This window comes from Podarcis vaucheri (genome assembly GCF_965113315.1).
Source record: "Podarcis vaucheri genome assembly, chromosome: 18".
NCBI classification, from domain to species: Eukaryota; Metazoa; Chordata; class Lepidosauria; order Squamata; family Lacertidae; genus Podarcis; species Podarcis vaucheri.
The window spans coordinates 7694945-7712766 of record NC_138756.1 but is presented as its reverse complement, the minus strand read 5'-3'; the positions used below and the strand labels follow the sequence as shown (position 1 = coordinate 7712766).

The 17822-nt window shown below is 47.1% G+C and overlaps 1 protein-coding gene across 1 annotated transcript in view; it reads left to right on the top strand.

Moving 5' to 3' along the window:
* NRTN (neurturin) overlaps positions 1-15120 on the top strand; it is an 89556-nt gene extending 74436 nt beyond the window's left edge. Inside the window, exon 4 of the transcript XR_014215191.1 lies at positions 15002-15120. The gene's annotated coding sequence lies outside the window, so the exon portion shown is untranslated. The remainder of the gene's footprint in view (positions 1-15001) is intronic.
* Positions 15121-17822: the final 2702 nt, after the last annotated feature.

Here is a 17822-nt window from a genome sequence, read left to right as displayed (position 1 = left end):
CAACACGCGAGGAAAAAGGAACAGGGAGGGATGAGGAACATCAAAACTCGATTTCTAAACCGTTGACCAGGTGGCACAGTTATAGAACCGTAGAATGGTAGAGTTGGAAAGGACCGTTTGGGTCACCTACTCCAACCCCATGCAATACAGTATTGTTGTTGTTTTTGCGCAAGCTGGGGCTCGAACCCACAACCCAGAGATTCAGGGGCAGGAGCTGGGCGTCCAGCAAAGCTGGTGGAGTGAGAGCACGGCTGCTTCCTGTGTTTCCCACTGAGGGAATGGCCCCCAGGTGACAATTGTGGAGAGAGGACACCCGATGAAGCTGGTCTGCCAGAGCAGATCCAACGAAGGTAGCCCCTGTGGGATGTGAAACACAAGAGCAGTCAAGTACAACATTCCTAGAGTCTCTCCAATCTCCCCGATCGAAGGTTTCTGTAGTGGTTTGGAGTTGCTCGTGCGTAAACTGTCCCCGTTTGGGAGCTTAACTGCCTGGGTTAAACCGTCCTGACTGCACAGCCCATCTCCGCGTGGCTGCCTCAGTCGCTAGCAGAATCTGTCTGTGGGCGTTTCTTAAACCTTTTCCAGCATAAAAGCTGTTTGACACCCAATTGTCTCCGCCTCTCATTGCGCGGGAGTCTTCTGCGCAGGGAGGGCGTGGGTAGCGGAGGACCAGTGCTCTCCTCGCTGACTTCCAAGGAAGAATCCCGGAGCCCTTCCCCCTCTTCCCCCATTTGCTCTCCTGGATCCTTGGTGTTACGCTGATTTCTTTCCCCCTCTATCAAGCTGTGTCTCCCCCTGTTGCTGGTACCTTCCCCTGCAGAATCAGAGAGCCTCTCCTGTTGCTCTGATGTCAGTTCCCTGACAGTTTCCTTCCTCTGTTGGCTCGGGGCTTTCCAAGAGTCCGCTCTAAGCTTAAGCAAGTGGGAGAGAAAACGAACCGAATCACAGCGAGAGAGGACAGCTGCCCACCAGCCCATTGAGGTCAGTGTTGTCGGCACCAACTGGCAACAGCATCCCAGCAGCTCAGGCAGAAGACAATGGCAAACCTTCCTGGTGATGTCGAGTTGCTTGTCTTCTGCTGTGTTGTGTACAAACACCCTGTTGATCGCAGCTAAGAAGCTCCACAGATTGAGGTTGAATCCTGACAAGACAGAAGTACTGTTTTGGGAGGACAGGGGGCGGGCAGGTGTGGGGGACTCCCTGGTCCTGAATGGGGTAACTGTGCCCCTGAAGGACCAGGTGCGCAGCCTGAAAGTCATTTTGGACTCATAGCTACCCATGGAGGTGCAGGTCAATTATGTGCCCCTGGCAGCTGTCTACCAGCTCCATCTGGTACGCAGGCTGAGACCCTACCTGCCCGCAGACTGTCTGGCCAGAGTGGTCCATGCTCTGGTTATCTTCCGCTTCAGCTGGCTGGATCTGATGGTTTTGTGGGATGTGAAACACAAGAGCAGTCAAGTACATTCCTAGATTGAACATGTTTACACAGGGGGAGGAACGTTTGTCCAGCCAGCAGATAAACTTCCTGTTCCTTCTGGGCTGGGACAGACTTCCTCTGCATGGGACTAGAGGTGGGCATAGCCTCACCTGTGCAGGTAATGACAATAGCACAGGGCAGTGCGGCCATCTCTCTCTTTTTGACTACATGCATCGAAGACGCAACATCTGCTTAGCCAAAGATGCTCTCTTGGCCAAGAGAGGACAAAGGGACTGTCTCTTTATGGGATAGTTTCCAGGTGTATGTTACTTTTCTAAGCTAAGTCTGCCTTCTGGGATCCGATTGTGAACAGAATGTGAGTAAACTCTTTTTATACTTTTATAGAAGACTGTGTCGTGTCTTATCTTTTATGAGGGAATAAGGGGAAAATACCACAACAGTTAAGGGACGCGGGTGGCGCTGTGGGTTAAACCCCAGAGCCTAGGACTTGCCTAGGTCGGTGGTTTGAATCCCCGCGACGGGGTGAGCTCCCGTTGCTCGGTCCCTGCTCCTGCCCACCTAGCAGTTCGAAAGCACCTCAAAGTGCAAGTAGATAAATAGGTACCACTCCAGCGGGAAGGTAAACGGCGTTTCTGTGCACTGCTCTGGTTCGCCAGAAGCGGCTTAGTCCTGCTGGCCACATGACCCGGAAGCTGTACGCCGGCTCCCTCGGCCAATAAAGTGAGATGAGTGCCGCAACCCCAGAGTCGGCCACGACTGGACCTAATGGTCAGGGGTCCCTTTACCTTTACCAGAACAGTTATTATAGAGGCCTTAGCAAGCCTGAGCAAACGCGTCCACTGCAAGTTTAAAAGGGGGAATGTTACTCTGCTAAACTGTGAACTTGTTAACACAAGTTGGAAAGGCTATAAGCAAACAATATATCCTCTCCTGCATCCCTGAACATTCCCACAGCCCTGAGATCTGCAAAGCTTCCTTTTGCATGCCAACCTAGTGAAGGGGAAAAAAAACACTTTCTCTCCCTACTGCTTCCAAGCAGGACAATGGAAACACCAGATTCCAGGGGCAGACAATTGTAGATTTGGAAAGGACCCCGAGGGGCATAGAATCATATTTGGAAGAGTCAACTAGTCCAACGGAATCTCAACACGCGGTCTCCCATCCAATTCGAAACCACACTGGACCCTGCTTAGCTCTGCCAATGTGGCAGCAGTTTCATTGCTGCGCCACTACGAGTGATGTCGGCTGCACCCGGCAAGCTCAAGGATCCTTTCCCGAAATCAACTCATCCTTTCCATCCATTGCATCGCTTTCCCCCCTTTCCTGCTTACGGGACGGGAGCCAGAATCAGAGCACACCAACAAAAGAGGGTGAGATGCAAGACGAATGAGAGCCCATCACCCGTCTCTGGCGCCATTCACTTGGTGCAAAGGTAAGAGTCCATCCTTCCAATTGCTTAGGTCAGGGGTCAGCAACCTTTTTCAGCCATGGGCCGGTCCACCATGTGGCGGGCCGGATTATATTTTGAAAAAATATATAAACAAATTCCTTTGCCCTCCTCTGCACACCTTCCAGCTTGTCAACATCCTTCTAAAATTGTGGTGCCCAGAACTGGACGCAGTATTCCAGGTGTGGCCTGATCAAGGCAGAATAGAGCGGTACTCTTACTTCCATTGATCTGGATTAAGTCAAAATAGTTCGAACTTCTGTCCCCAAACAAACTCGATTCGGTCAGTCCTGGGAATTACCGTATTTTTTGCTCTATAAGACTCACTTTTCCCCTCCTAAAAAGTAAGGGGAAATGTGTGTGCATCTTACGGAGCGAATGCAGGCTGCACAGCTATCCCAGAAGCCAGAACGGCAAGAGGGATTGCTGCTTTCACTGCGCAGTGATCCCTCTTGCTGTTCTGGTTTCTGAGATTCTGAATATTTTTTTTCTTGTTTCCCTCCTCCAAAAACTAGGTGCGTCTTGTGGTCTGGTGCGTCTTATAGAGCAAAAAATACGGTACTTTCAGTTGTAGTTCAGAGTGGGTGGGTTTTGAACTAATTCGGGGAACTTCGTTCAGTCAAACTGCAGCATTCAGAACTGGCAACAGCTCAAGTCAGACAGTGAGCTATAGAACCGCAAAATTTTTCAGACCTTAAGGACTAGACACTAGGCTTCCAGTATGAATCGTGAATGCCGTGGGGCCAGGGAAGTGGACCCCCTGGAAAAGGTGTGAAGGTGTCTTTCCTTCCTTCCTTCCTTCCTTCCTTCCTTCCTTCCTTCCTTCCTTCCTTCCTTCCTTCCTCCGTCCTCCCCCTCCCCAGAAAACAAAGTGCCTTTAGACAGCCCTGAAGATTTATAGAGTTTAGGGGAATGGAAAAATGTTCCGTTTATATTACCGCGCCTTGTGCCACCCAGATTTCTGACAGCGGCAGGAGCAGAAAGGGTTTGGGTAGAGCGCCAGGCCCCCTCTCCCACATCCAAAGCCACGCTCTGTAAATATTTTATTAAGCATCTTTGGAGTCTCATAAATCTTATTTCTTTAAAACAGGAAAGTGCCGCCAGGTCTTCCACAGCAATAACAACGAAGAGGGGCTTTGGGTGGGCCGGGGAGGGGGAGGCAACTAAGATTGGCAATGGCCATCTTGGAAGGCGATGTCCGGAGAGTCTGGCTCGTGGAAGAAGGGGCTGAAGGAGGTGGAAAATTGCACAGGGGGGTGGAGCAGCCAACATGATCGATGGTTTGCCCTACATGGAAGATCCCGGGGGGTTAGGAGAAATATGACTTTGGGGAGAGGTTTATAAAATGATGCCTGGGCTGGATAAACAGGAGAGAGAGAGAGATTTTCTCCGACTTCCGTAAGACTAGAACTCGGGTCGCCTCCACGGAGCTGGTGTGCAGGAGATTAGCTAATGGCACACAATTAAGAGCATGGAATCCGTTCCTGTTAAGGTCCCAGTTGTGGCCACAGACTTGAGTTTTATCTTCTTTCTTTTTTGACAAAGTAATAATCATAAATAAATCAGAAGAAAAATGTGCACGCCACAGACCCGAGACCATTCCGTTGTAACTAGCCAGCCTCCCAAAATTTCAACACCTTTTGCAATGGTTTGACGGCCCCTTTCTGTTTTAACGGTACAAATTCAACAGACACCTTCCATATCTCCTCAGAATCATTTCTTCTGCATATTCCCCGTCTTACCTTAACGGCACATGTTAATTTATCGTTAATAGCTATACCCCACGACGCTTTATACCCTTCTTCCATTTTATATTCTGCTGGCCCCTTGCACTTCCTGGCTATCATAATTTGTGCAGCTGTCAATAAATTTGTGAGCAAGCCCTTACTAGCCTGTGAACCTTCCACCCCATCGTAAATTGATAATAATGATATCTCTGGACTTTCGGTCAGCTTTAACCCGGTGATTTCTGTTACCTCCTTAAACACCTTTTGCCAGAAAAATTGTACATATTTACACCCCCACCACATGTAAACATAATTCCCTGTTTTCCTGGCATCCCTTCCAACATAACACCAAATATTTCTTGTTTATTTGATTTAATCTGACCGGTGTTGAATACCATCTCCAAATTAATTTATAATAAAGGTAAAGGGACCGCTGACCATTAGGTCCGGTCGTGTCCGACTCTGGGGTTGCGGCGCTCATCTCGCTTTATTGGCCAAGGGAGCTGGCGTACGGCTTCCGGGTCATGTGGCCAGCAGGACTAAGCCGCTTCTGGCAAACCAGAGCAGCACACGGAAACAACTTAATTCTTCACAAATCCAACTTTTTAAACATCTTAATTGACTTCCTCAAATCCCTCCCTTCTCAGTTTCCTTGTAATTTAAAAGTAACAGCTTTCCAATATCATTGTTAAACTAAAACAATTTCCAATTATAGTCATCTTATTCACTTTTCTTAACATTCTGAATCCCATTTATTTAATTATAACTTAATTTATCCTAGGCCTATTTGTTTCTTTCAAGTCATTTCTAATTTTTTATATTACAATATTTATTCAAATAGTCCTTGAATTTCCTCCAGTCCTCTTGAAACTCCTCTTCTTTCTGGTTGCGGATTCTTCCAGACAGGTCATCTAGCTCTGAAAAGTCCATCATCATCATCTGCCAATCTTCCGTTGTTGGTACAGTGGTGCCTCGCAAGACGAAAAGAATCCGTTCTGTGATTCTCTTCGTCTAGCGGTTTTTTCGTCTTGCAAAGCAAGCCCATTGAAGGATTAGCAGATTAGCGCTATTAGCGCTATTAGCGGCTTTTAGTGGCTTATCTGCTGATCGGATCAGCTGATAAGCGGCTTAGCAGCTTAGAAAAGGGGGGGGGGGAGGAAAAAAACCCCGCAGGAACTCGCAAGACATTGTCGTCTTGCGAAGCAAGCCCATAGGAGATTCGTTTTGCGAAGCACCTCCAAAACGGAAAACTCTTTAGTCTAGCGAGTTTTCCGTCTTGCAAGGCATTCGCCTTGCGGGGCACCACTGTACTTCTTGTGTTTACCAATTTTTAGCAAGTAATATTCGGGTGGCCGTTGTGGGCACGTGCTGCTTTTCCACTGGGGGAAAGGTATACAATTCATTTCCGTTCCTGAGTAAACGAACAGCTTCCAAAGTATTGTCAGTTTAAAAAAAGGAGGGGAAAGAGAGACAAGATTTGTAGAGGAGCCAAACTCGGCAACTGCTTTTGCCATGCGTGAGAGCGGTGTGTACACGTGTCCATTTTTCAACATCCACCGAAACAACACTTGATGAATCCCCTAAAAGATGGCAAAGAGGGACGTGGGAGCGGGAATAAAATTTGCGAACAGATTTTCCTTCCAAGCTGGCTTGGGGCGTTTCGCGAAACCTCGCTGACAGCTCCGGGAGAACCATGGGTATGCTTGTGTCATTAAGGCTACACCGCAAAGGGGATGGGGTGGGGGTGCCCCGGGCCACTTTTATAAAGTGACGGAGGGAATCGTTTTATTTATTTATTTATTAATAATATTTTATTAGGTTTTATCAATAGGAAAGTTTAGAAAAATACAAAAAACGAAAAGGGTACAAAATTACAAAATACAAAAATACATACATTAAACACAAAAATAGAAAAAGAAAAAACACATATAAAAGAAAAAACAAAAATTCCCTCTTTCTTAGTTTCTCATCTTTAGTTAACTTATTTTCCTGACTTCCTCGCGTCTCCCATTTTTGTATCCCTTTTAAAAACTGGTTCAGCAAATTCATGTCCTATTAATTTATCTATTATTGATCCCATCTTACATTTTACCTTGTTGCTAGAGCCCCTTCAATTCATTTCAATGTCGTCAGCATTCAAAAATTTTACAATATTTCTGCAAATAAGTTTTAAACTTCCTCCGATCTTCTTCCACCAACTCTTCTCCCTGGTCTCGGATTCTGCCAGTCATTTCATGTTTTAATTATCGCCCGGCAGTCTTCCATGAGGTCACCGCTGCTACAGCTCATCTGCATTACCAGACCCACCATGTTCCCATGAGAGCTCTCCTGGCGCGAAGGTCACTGTGGTTCTGGCAGGGCCAGTGCAAAATATCTCGGCACTGGGAATCCCTCATGAGGAGCCTGTGGCCTTCAGGTGTCGTTGCGGGGCTCCAGAATGCTGTGGGAATGTTCAGAGACGCAGGAGAGGATATATTGTTTGGTGTGTTGTTTTTTTTTAAAAAATATATTTATTAACTTTTCCAAATTTATACAAAAAAAGACAAAAAACAAAAATAAAAATACAAAAATTAAAAACATATAATTTCCTTCACTTATTTTCTTTTAACTTATTTCTTGGACCTCCTCATACCTCCCCTTTTTGTATTCCAATTCAAATTATTCATTCAGCAAATCCTCATCCTCAATTTTCACTTAGTTTTACACCTTTCTTTCTTCTCCCCCCCCCCCAATTATCTTAATCATTACAGCTGGTAACCACTTAGATTCAGTCCAACATCAATCTAACATTCACTAATTTTATAATATTTCCCAAGATAGTCCTTAAATTTCTTCCAGTCTTCTTCCGCCATCTCTCCTCCCTAGTTTCGGATTCTGCCAGTCATTTCCGCCAGTTCCATGTAATCCATTACCTTCATCTGCCATTCTTCCAGAGTGGGTAGATCTTGTGTCTTCCAATACTTTGCGATGAGTATTCTTGTTGCTGTTGTAGCATACATAAAAAAAGTTCTATCCTTCTTTGGCACCAACTGGCTGACTATGCCCAGGAGAAAGGCCTCTGGTTTCTTCAAGAAGGTATATTTAAATACCTTTTTCAGTTCACTATATATCATTTCCCAGAAAGCCTTAATCTTTGGGCACGTCCACCAAAGGTGAAAAAAAGTACCTTCGGTTTCTTTACATTTCCAACATTTATTATCGGGCAAATGATAAATTTTTGTAAGCTTGACAGGGGTCATGTACCACCTATAAATCATTTTCATAATATTCTCCCTTAAGGCATTACATGCTGTAAATTTCATACCGGTGGTATATTGTTTGGTTATAGCCTTTCCAACTTGTGTTAACAAGTTCACAATTTAGCAGAGTAACATTCCCCTTTTTAAACTCACAGCGGTTGCGTTTGCTCAGGCTCGCTAAAGCCTCTATAATAACTGTTCTGGTATTTCCCCCTTATTCCCTCCTAAAAGACATGACACAATCTTCTATAAAAGTTTAAAAACAGTTTACAGTGATACCTCGGGTTAAGTACTTAATTCGTTCCGAATGTTTGTTCTTAACCTGAAACCGTTGTTAACCTGAAGCACCACTTTAGCTAATGGGGCCTCCAGCTGCCACTGCGCCTCCGGAGCACGATTTCTGTTCTCATCCTGAAGCAAAGTTCTTAACCCAAAGTACTATTTCTTAGTTAGCAGAGTCTGTAACCTGAAGCATATGTAACCTGAAGCGTATGTTACCTGAGGTACCACTGTACTCACATTCTGTTTACAATCGGATCCCAGAAGGCAGACTTATCTTAGAAAAGTAACATACACCTGGAAACTATCCCATAAAGAGACAGTCCCTTTGTCCTCTCTTGGCCAAGAGAGCATCTTTGGCTAAGCAGATGTTGCTTCTTCGATGCATGTGGTCAAAAAGAGAGAGATGGCTGCCCTGCCCTGTGCTTTTGTCATTACCTGCACAGGTGAGGCCACACCCACCTCCAGTCCCATGCAGAGGAAGTCTGTCCCATCCCAGAAGGAAGCATGAAGTTTACCTGCTGGCTGGACAAACATTCCTCCCCATGTGTAAACATGTTCACTCTAGGAATGTACTTGACTGCTCTTGTGTTTCACATCCCACAAAACCATCAGATCCAGCCAGCTGAAGCGGAAGATAACCAGAGCATGGACCACTCTGGCCAGACAGTCTGCGGGCAGGTAGGGTCTCAGCCTGCGTACCAGATGGAGCTGGTAGACAGCTGCCCGGGGCACAAAATTGACCTGCATCTCCATGGATAGCTATGAGTCCAAAATGACTCCCAGGCTGCGCACCTGGTCCTTCAGGGGCACAGTTACCCCATTCAGGACCAGGGAGACCTCCACACCTGCCCGCCCCCTGTCCTCCCAAAACAGTACTTCTGTCTTGTCAGGATTCAACGTGAATATTTTGAGCTTCTTAGCTGCGATCAACAGGGTGTTTGTACACAACACAGCAGAAGACAAGCAACTTGACATCACCAGGAAGGTTTGCCATTGTCTTCTGCCTGAGATGCTGGGATGCTGTTGCCAGTTGGTGCCGACAACACTGACCTCAATGGGCTGGTGGGCAGCTGTCCTCTCTTGCTGTGATTTGGTTCGGTTTCTCTCCCAATTGCTTAATCTTAGAGCGGACTCTTTGAAAGCCCCGAGCCAACAGAGGAAGGGAACTTTCGATCGGGGAGATTGCAGAGACTTGTGCAACTAAGAAGGCGCTCCAAGAGACACATTAGATTTTGGCAGGCTGCGATGTTGTGTTCTGGAAAAGGTGTTCAAGGCAGGGCTGCCTCCGCTCTGCCAATATCCTCGGGGCAAGACTGTTCCGCTTGCTCCTCTTTCCCCAAGTGTGAAGAGACGACATTGCCATGGGTGACCTGTCTTTACCCTGCTCTGCCATTGACGGCTACTGGGACATCGGCACTTGCCAGGCCTGAAGCGGAAGAAAAATAAACTTGGTGCGAGCCACCTTGTGGGTAGGGGGAGACTTCCCAAATTCTCCGTCCTGGGTTTGGAGGCACTGAATCCTCTTATCCCTGCAATAGGGTCGTGATCCTGCATCCAGGATGAGCAAAGGCGTCCTCTCCATCAGGGAGCTCGCTGGCAAGACTCAGACCCCACTGTTGCAGCTCCTTCTTGCTTCCTGGTCAGCTTGCCTGTGCCTTGCGATTTTTGCACGGTTCTACCAATGCCAGTGGGATGCGGGTGGCGCTGTGGGTTAAACCACAGAGCCTAGGACTTGCCGATCAGAAGGTCGGCGGTTCGAATCCCCGCAATGACGGGGTGAGCTCCCGTTGCTCGGTCCCTGCTCCTGCCAACCTAGCAGTTCGAAAGCACGTCAAAGTGCAAGTAGACAAATAGGTTATCTGTGGGGCCTGCCTGGTGTTTTTACATGAGTAGAATGTGTCCTTTTATTTAAAATGTGTCTCTGGGTTCTTTGTGGGGCATAGGAATTCATTCATTCATTTATTTTTTCAAAGTATAGTCTGGCCCCCCAAAAGGTCTGAGGGACAGTGGACCGGCCCCCTGCTGAAAAAGTTTGCTGACCCCTGGAACAGAGGATCAGGCGTAACCCTGAATAAATGGCAAGCCTGTCTTCAAAATGCACTGTAGGGTTTTCCTTGCTGTGACACTGGCTGCGTTTACGGGGCGAGGGACTTGCTTCCGCCTGCCCCAAATGTGGAGCAATCAGGAGGCTTGCCAAAAACAAGGGTGTGTGAAGTCGGCCGTGGGGAGGAAAAGGGTATTTCCCCCAATACGACTGATGTGCTTTTACGGGTTTCCTTTTGACAAATTGGAAGGGAGCGCAGACACCTCCCAGCGCCACCTCTGCGGTTGAAAAAGCCGCAGCAAACAGAGCCGAGGAAGCAGATAAGAGCTGCTTTGTATGGTCGTGCCTAAAACACATGGGCCCAGTTTCCTGTTTCCAAGAGTGGGCAGCCTCTGGGAAGCTCGCAAACATGGCATCGAAGCGATAGACTTTTCTCTCTTTATTTTTGTCCTACTCCATCAGGCCTGCTGTCCTTAAACAGGGTGGGTCATCATGGCTATAAGCCCTTGGTACTTTTCTGCTCTATAAAGATCAGGCCAAAGTTTCAGCATCTCAGTAAGAAGAAGAAGAAGAGTTTGGATTTGATATCCCGCTTTATCACTACCCGAAGGAGTCTCAAAGCGGCTAACATTCTCCTTCCCCTTCCTCCCCCACAACAAACACTCTGTGAGGTGAGTGGGGCTGAGAGACTTCAGAGAAGTGTGACTGGCCCAAGGTCACCCAGCAGCTGCAGGTGGAGGAGCGGGGAAGCGAACCCGGTTCACCAGATTGCGAGTCCACCGCTCTTAACCACTAGACCACACTGGCTCTCTCTTCCAGTGTACTGGAAGAAGCAAAGATCACCTGTGTCGAAGCAATGATTCTTCAATATCAACTTCATTGGACTGGTCATGCTGTTCGGATGCCTGATGATCGTCTTCCAAAGCAACTACTCTATTCCGAACTTAAAAATGGAAAGCATAATGCTCGTGGTCAACAAAAGAGGTTCAAAGACTGTCTCAAGGCAAATCTTTAAAAAGGTAGTATAATTCCATAATATCTAAGCACAGTTACTTCTTCTTAAGTATATGTAACATAATTACAATCAGAATAAAATTCAAATCTGTGTCTCCCCCATAGCTTGCATTAGTCTGCATCCAGCCTAAGGCTATGCAGCTCCTGGAGATATTATCACATCCGTTGTTGTTTCTGTTACGTCCTGAGAAAGACCAACAGGCAACTCCCTTCAAGATGGAGATTTGCAACTGAATACCTTAATCGCATGATCTAAGGTTAAACACTCACATGAAGGCCAGCAGAGAACATCAACAGTTCCTTATCAACCCAGCTAGAGATTAGAGAGAGCTTCAGCATGCTATAATGGAAATTTCCAATGTTAAACCCTTTCAGCGACATACATACAGGCATTCTTCATTTTGGTGTGCAGTTATACTTCGCAAAAGGAACCCTGCTAGCAAGCTGGGGTCAGCTGGGGTGCCTAAGTCTGGTCCCAAGACTTGGCTAGAAATTCCTTCTCTTCATTTCTGCAGCGCCAGTAAACAGCCCTTGCCCTGCAGTTTGTGAAGGAAGAAGGCATCCAATAAAGGTTTTGCTAAGCGATTATCACACTGGGTGTCGTGTTTTATTAGCATGGAAATTTGGCCCAGAAATTCCCGGAGCCGGCCTCTGCGTACGTGTAGTAGCTGGTTTTTGTCCTGTTTTGACCACTACAGGCTCAAGACGAATCCCCAAAGTCAGGACTGGAGACAACCCAAGAAGCAGACGGACAAGGACTCCAAACCTTGTAAAAGATTTTAACGCTTCCCCTCCAAACCCGAACTCTCCACGCTGTCCAAGCGACAAGGCGGCTCCTCTGGAGCAAGAAACCAGAGGTGGGGAATTTGCGGCCTCTCAGATCTTGCAAAACTTCAGTCCCAATCACCCCTGGCCTGGCTGGTTCTAACCGGAGCTTGGAGTCCAGCAAAACTGGGGAGCGCCCCCTGTCATTTTAGGGGGGCGAAACTTACTTTTTGCAGATTTCTTCAGTGAGGGGTCTTAAAAATACGTTTTTGGATGTGAGGAATTCAAATCTGCTATTATGTTTGTGACTGGGCAACATTCAGCTTGGTCGCTTGATGTAGAAGGACATTGCTTTCAGAAAACCAAAGTAATACCATTTTACCTTCTGAACATCTCAGGTAATGAATAATACAAATAATAATAAATCTAACTGCAAGCACTTTGCAATAATTTTCAATGATTTCTACACGATTTTGCACACAAGCAAAAGCTAAATTGTGTGAATTTAACCAATATAACTTTTGATTTCCAAAATCTTATTGTCCCTGTTGTTTAAGGTGCCTGCCTGCCAGCCAGTCATGCAGAAAACAACCCCCCCTGCAGTGCCACAAATCCAACTCAATGGTGTAACGTTGGAAAGTGTCAATCACCTCTCCTACCTGGGCAGTTATCTTTCCACAAGGGCCAACACTGATGCTGAAATCCAGCATCGCCTGAGCTCTGCGAGTGCAGCTTTCTCCCAATTGAAGGGCAGAGGGAAGTGCAGACATTCACAAGGAAACCAAAATGCTTGTTTACAAAGCTATTGTACTACCAAACTTACTGTATGCTTGTGAAACATGGACCAATGCCATCTCCAACTCCTCGAAAGATTCCATCAATGGTGTCTCCGAAAAAAATTACACATCACTTGGGAAGACAGGTGAACTAATGCCAGTGTACTAGATGAAGCAAAGGTCATCAGTGTTGAAGCGATGATTCTTCAACATCAACTTTGTTGGACTGGCCATGTTGTTCTGATGATCGTCTTCCGAAGCAACTCCTCTATTCCAAACTTAAAAATGGAAAGTGTGATGCTGGTGGTCAACAAAAGAGGTTCAAAGACTGTCTCAAGGCAAATCTTAAAAAAGGTAGTATAAACACCGACAACTGGGAAACACTTGCCTGCGAGTGTTCCAGTTGGAGAACAGCCTTTACCAAAGGTGTCATGGGCTTTGAAGATGCTCGAACTCAGGACGAACGGGAGAAACATGCTAAGAGGAAGGCACGCTTGGCAAATCCACACCGTGATCAACTCCCTCCCGGAAACCAATGTCCCCACCGTGGAAGGATGTGTGGATCCAGAATTGGCCTCCACAGTCACTTACGGACTCACTGTTAAGACCGTGTACATGGAAGACAATCTTACTTGGCTATGAGGGATCGCCAAAGAAGAAGAAGACCATTCCACTGGGGAAACTGTTGGCGCTTTGAACGGTGCCACACTGAAGGTGAAGAGAGCTTCCGTCTCTCGAATTCAGCTCCTGCTCACCCTTCTTTTCCCAATGACCCCAATGCCCCTGCCCGCAGCCACGGCCAACAGGGAGGCTGCAAGCAGGAGGGAACTCTCACCCCCTTTGTGATAGCTTTCTCAGCTGCCAGCGAGGAATGTTGATTTGCACGCTTTGTGGGGTCTTTGCCTTGAGCTGCTCCTGGCAGACCAGGCTGGCTCAGCTCCAACAAGCAACGAGGCTAAATCCCGCGCATTCCCAAAGTCTTGGGAGCCGGGTGGCGCAGTGGGTCAGTGCATCCGGCTGTTGACCAAAAGATTGGTGGTTCAAAGTACGAGATTGGCTCCATTATTATCAAATAATGGAGGTTTATAAACAGGACAGGAAAATTGGCTTTCAGGTGGAGAAAACGAAATTAGAAACAGAACTGTTAGAACCCAATACTAAGAATTTGTCAAGAATGTACAACTTGTTGCTGAAATGGAATACGCAAGATGAAACAGTCCATGGGACTTCTTGCAGTCCATGGGACTCTCAAGAGTCTCCTCCAGCACCATAATCCAAAAACATCCATTCTTTGGCGATCAGCCTTCTTTAGGGTCCAGCTCTCAGTTGATGTGCTTATCCTCTTCCTTTGTTCGTCATTTGACTATTGCGACGATCCAGAACTGCGGGGAATAATACATCTGGCCTCAAAACCTTCATGGCCAAGCCAGCAAACATACTATAAATTACAGCAACATGCTTAAAGAGAGATGCCGGTTTTCCGTTGCAAGATTTTATAGACTTGCTCCAACCTCAGCTGGAAGTTGGAAGCCTGTCTTTCTGTCTCTTCCAGCAATGTTTTCAGAGACACGCAAACACACATAACACAGACACACACATATGGTGGTAAATCTTAAGATTGCTTTGATAGATTTTGTAATCACTCCATTAGTGGCTCGTTTGGGAACGGTTCAAGGAAGAGCTTTTTTATAATCCGTATCAAATAACTCCAAAATAAGGAAGCCATATTCTTGGGATAGCGAAGTGGAATTTTCTCCTTTTCAATCCTTGACAGTTCCTCTATTTTAGGGGCGAGGAAGATCAGACAAGGGAGCCAAGTGTGGCCTTCTGGACCTGTGTCCCTGACCATTGGGACTCTGCCTCAGGCCTCTTCCCTCCCCATACGCAAGCCCAACAGGAGACACTTTTGTCCATCTACTGGGAGGAGCCACCACTGAGAAGGCCCTCTTCCACATTCCCACCTGGTGGGACCAAGACCCAAGCTGTCTGTCCTATTCTTTTTTATTACTAAAGCATATATTATTATTATTATTATTATTATTATTATTTATTATTATTATTATTATTATTACCCTGCCCATCTGGCTGGGTTTCCCCAGCCACTCTGGGCGGCTCCCAACAGAACATTAAAAACACGATAAAAGATCAAACATTAAAAACTTCCCTAAACGGGGCTGCCTTCAGATGTCTTCTAAAAGTCAGGTAGTTGTTTATTTCCTTGACTTCTAATGGGAGGGCATTCCACAGGGCGGGCGCCACCACCAAGAAGGCCCTCTGCCGGGTTCCCTGTAACCTCACTTCTCACAGGGAGGGAACCGCCAGAAGGCCCTCGGAGCTGGACCTTAGTGTCCGGGCAGAACGATGGGGGTGGAGACGCTCCTTCAGGTATACTGGGCCGAGGCCATTTAGTGCTTTCAAGGTCAGCACCAACACTTTAAATTGTGCTTGGAAATGTCCCAGGAGGCAATGTAGGTCTCTCAGGACCGGTGTTATGTGGTCTCGGCAGCTGCTCCCAGTCCCCAGTCTCGCTGCCGCATTTCTGTTATACCTTCCCAAGTTCCATGTTTTAGAAAAAATCTGTACAGTGTTACCTCTGGTTACAGATGCTTCAGGTTACAGACGCTTCAGGTTACAGACTCTGCTAACCCAGAAATAGTACCTCGGGTTAAGAACTTTGCTTCAGGATGAGAACAGAAATTGCGCGGTGGCAGCAGGAGGCCCCATTAGCTAAAGTGGTAAAGGTAAAGGTAAAGGGACCCCTGACAATTAGGTCCAGTCGTGACCGACTCTGGGGTTGCGGCGCTCATCTCGCTTTATTGTCCGAGGGAGCCGGCGTACAGCTTCCGGGTCATGTGGCCAGCATGACTATGCCGCTTCTGGCAAATCAGAGCTGTGCACAGAAATGCCGTTTACCTTCCCGCCGGAGCGGTACCTATTGATCTACTTGCACTTTGACGTGCTTTCGAACTGCTAGGTTGGCAGAAGCAGGGACTGAGCAACAGGAGCTCACCCCATCACGGGGATTCGAACCGCTGACCTTCTGATCGGCAAGTCCTAGGCTCTGTGGTTTAACCCACAGCGCCACCCAGCTAAAGTGGTACCTCAGGTTAAAAGCGGTTTCAGGTTAAGAACGGACCTCCAGAATGAATTAAGTTCTTAACCCCAGGTACCACTGTATTTAGTTTCGTAACTGACTCTGCAAGCAGAAAACCGTATAGCACGGGGAAAACAGGCCGTGCAGGAATACCCACGGAGACGGGGAATCTCTGAGAAAATTCTTGATCTGCTGGTTTTCGGCACAGCTGGTCTCTCGGCCTTTTCCGAATCTCCCCCCAAGGCCCAGTGCATATGCCACCTTCCCCGGGAAATCGGAGAGCGATGAGGAATGCGCCATAAACTGAGAAAGGGGTGATACATCTTCTTGACTGCATCTTTCAAGGCGTGGTGGGAAAAGGCTGGGGGAGGACGGACCGCCCCACAGCAGCTAAGCACCTCACAGATGCAGGGGGCCGCCTTGTTGCTGTTGTTAGTAATGTTGTCAAGTGGATTTAGTGGCAGCGGACCTCCGCCGTCCTCCCCAGTCGCAGCCGGGGGAACCGGCCCGTCTCAAAGAGCAGCTGTAGAATCCCAGTGCCCACCCACCCGTTTGCGTCCGACTTCAAAACCAGCGAGAGGACGAGGGGTCCTTCCCTCTTGCCCTTTGGCTCCCTCTTCCATGACGAACCATAAAAAAGAGGCCGTGGAAGTCTGAAAAATTCATTTTGATTGGCACTAGGGCATGGAAAAATTGCGCCATAAATAGCAGAGCTCTTGGAAGGGAAGCTACGAGCTCTTTTATTTTATTTTCTGGTTGTTGTTGTTGTTTCTCCTTTTTTGTTTAAAGCCGCGGCAAATTGGCCCGCGTGTTTACACGTCCTCTAATGAGACGAAAGGAATCACAGGCTCTTTGGTTTTTCCAGACCCCGGGTCCCAAAGCGCTGAGGAAGATTTCATCCAGGCCTCAGATCTGCTTTAAGAGATGGGGATCTGCGGTAGGGCAGGCTTCAAAACATGGACACGTCGGGACACAGACAAGCAACAAACAGAAATTCAGTTTCCCCCAACCCCCAGTCCCCTGGATTGTATGTGTGATGCAGGCAGGTAAGCACACCAGGTGGGGGGTTTGAGGGGTCTTCAGCACCCCCAAAATTTACAAGGAGGGGCTGGACTCCCCCCAAATCCCATGGCCCTGCTCCTCCTTCGCCTCCCTGCAATGGGGTGGGGGCAAGTCGGTGCCCTTGCATGCAGGGCTCAGAAGTTGACTAGCTGTGGCAGCGAGAATATTATTGGCACAAAAATGGAAGCAAGAAGAATTACCGACGAAAGATGAATGGCGGATGAAATTGGTGGACTATGCAGAACTTGACAAATTAACAGGAAGGATTTGAAACCTGCGGGACCAGGGATTCTTAGAAGACTGGAGTAAATATACAAACTATTTGGAAAGTAATCGTAACGAACAGATCACGCTAGTAGGACTGCAAGAAGTTTTGTAAGGAGGATTATATGAAATATTGCAAGAAAGACTATGAGGAGAATTATTAGTTAATGACAATTAGGAGTAATAGTGAAATTAAGAAATGCAGAATAAGTGATAAAGAACGGAAAATCATCAGAGGTGTTGATGAAAGTCTAAAATATTGCATAAGATGAAAAGTTATGTTATATGACTGTTGGAAATGATATGTTTAAAAAAACCAGTAAAAATGCATATATATAAAAAGAGAGAAATTGATTAGCTGTATTTATTCAGTGTGGTGTAGTGGTTAAGGCGGTGGACTCGTAATCTGGTGAACCGGGTTCGATTCCCCGCTCCTCCACATGCAGCTGCTGTGTGACCTTGGGCCAGTCACACTTCTCTGAAGTCTCTCAGCCCCACTCAGCTCACAGAGTGTTTGTTGTGGGGGAGAAAGGGAAAGGAGATTGTCAGCCGCTTTGAGACTCCTTCGGGTAGTGATAAGACAAACCTAGGCAGCATCTTAAAAAGCAGAGACATCACCTTGCCAACAAAGATCCGTATAGTTAAAGCTATGGTTTTCCCATAGCCGATT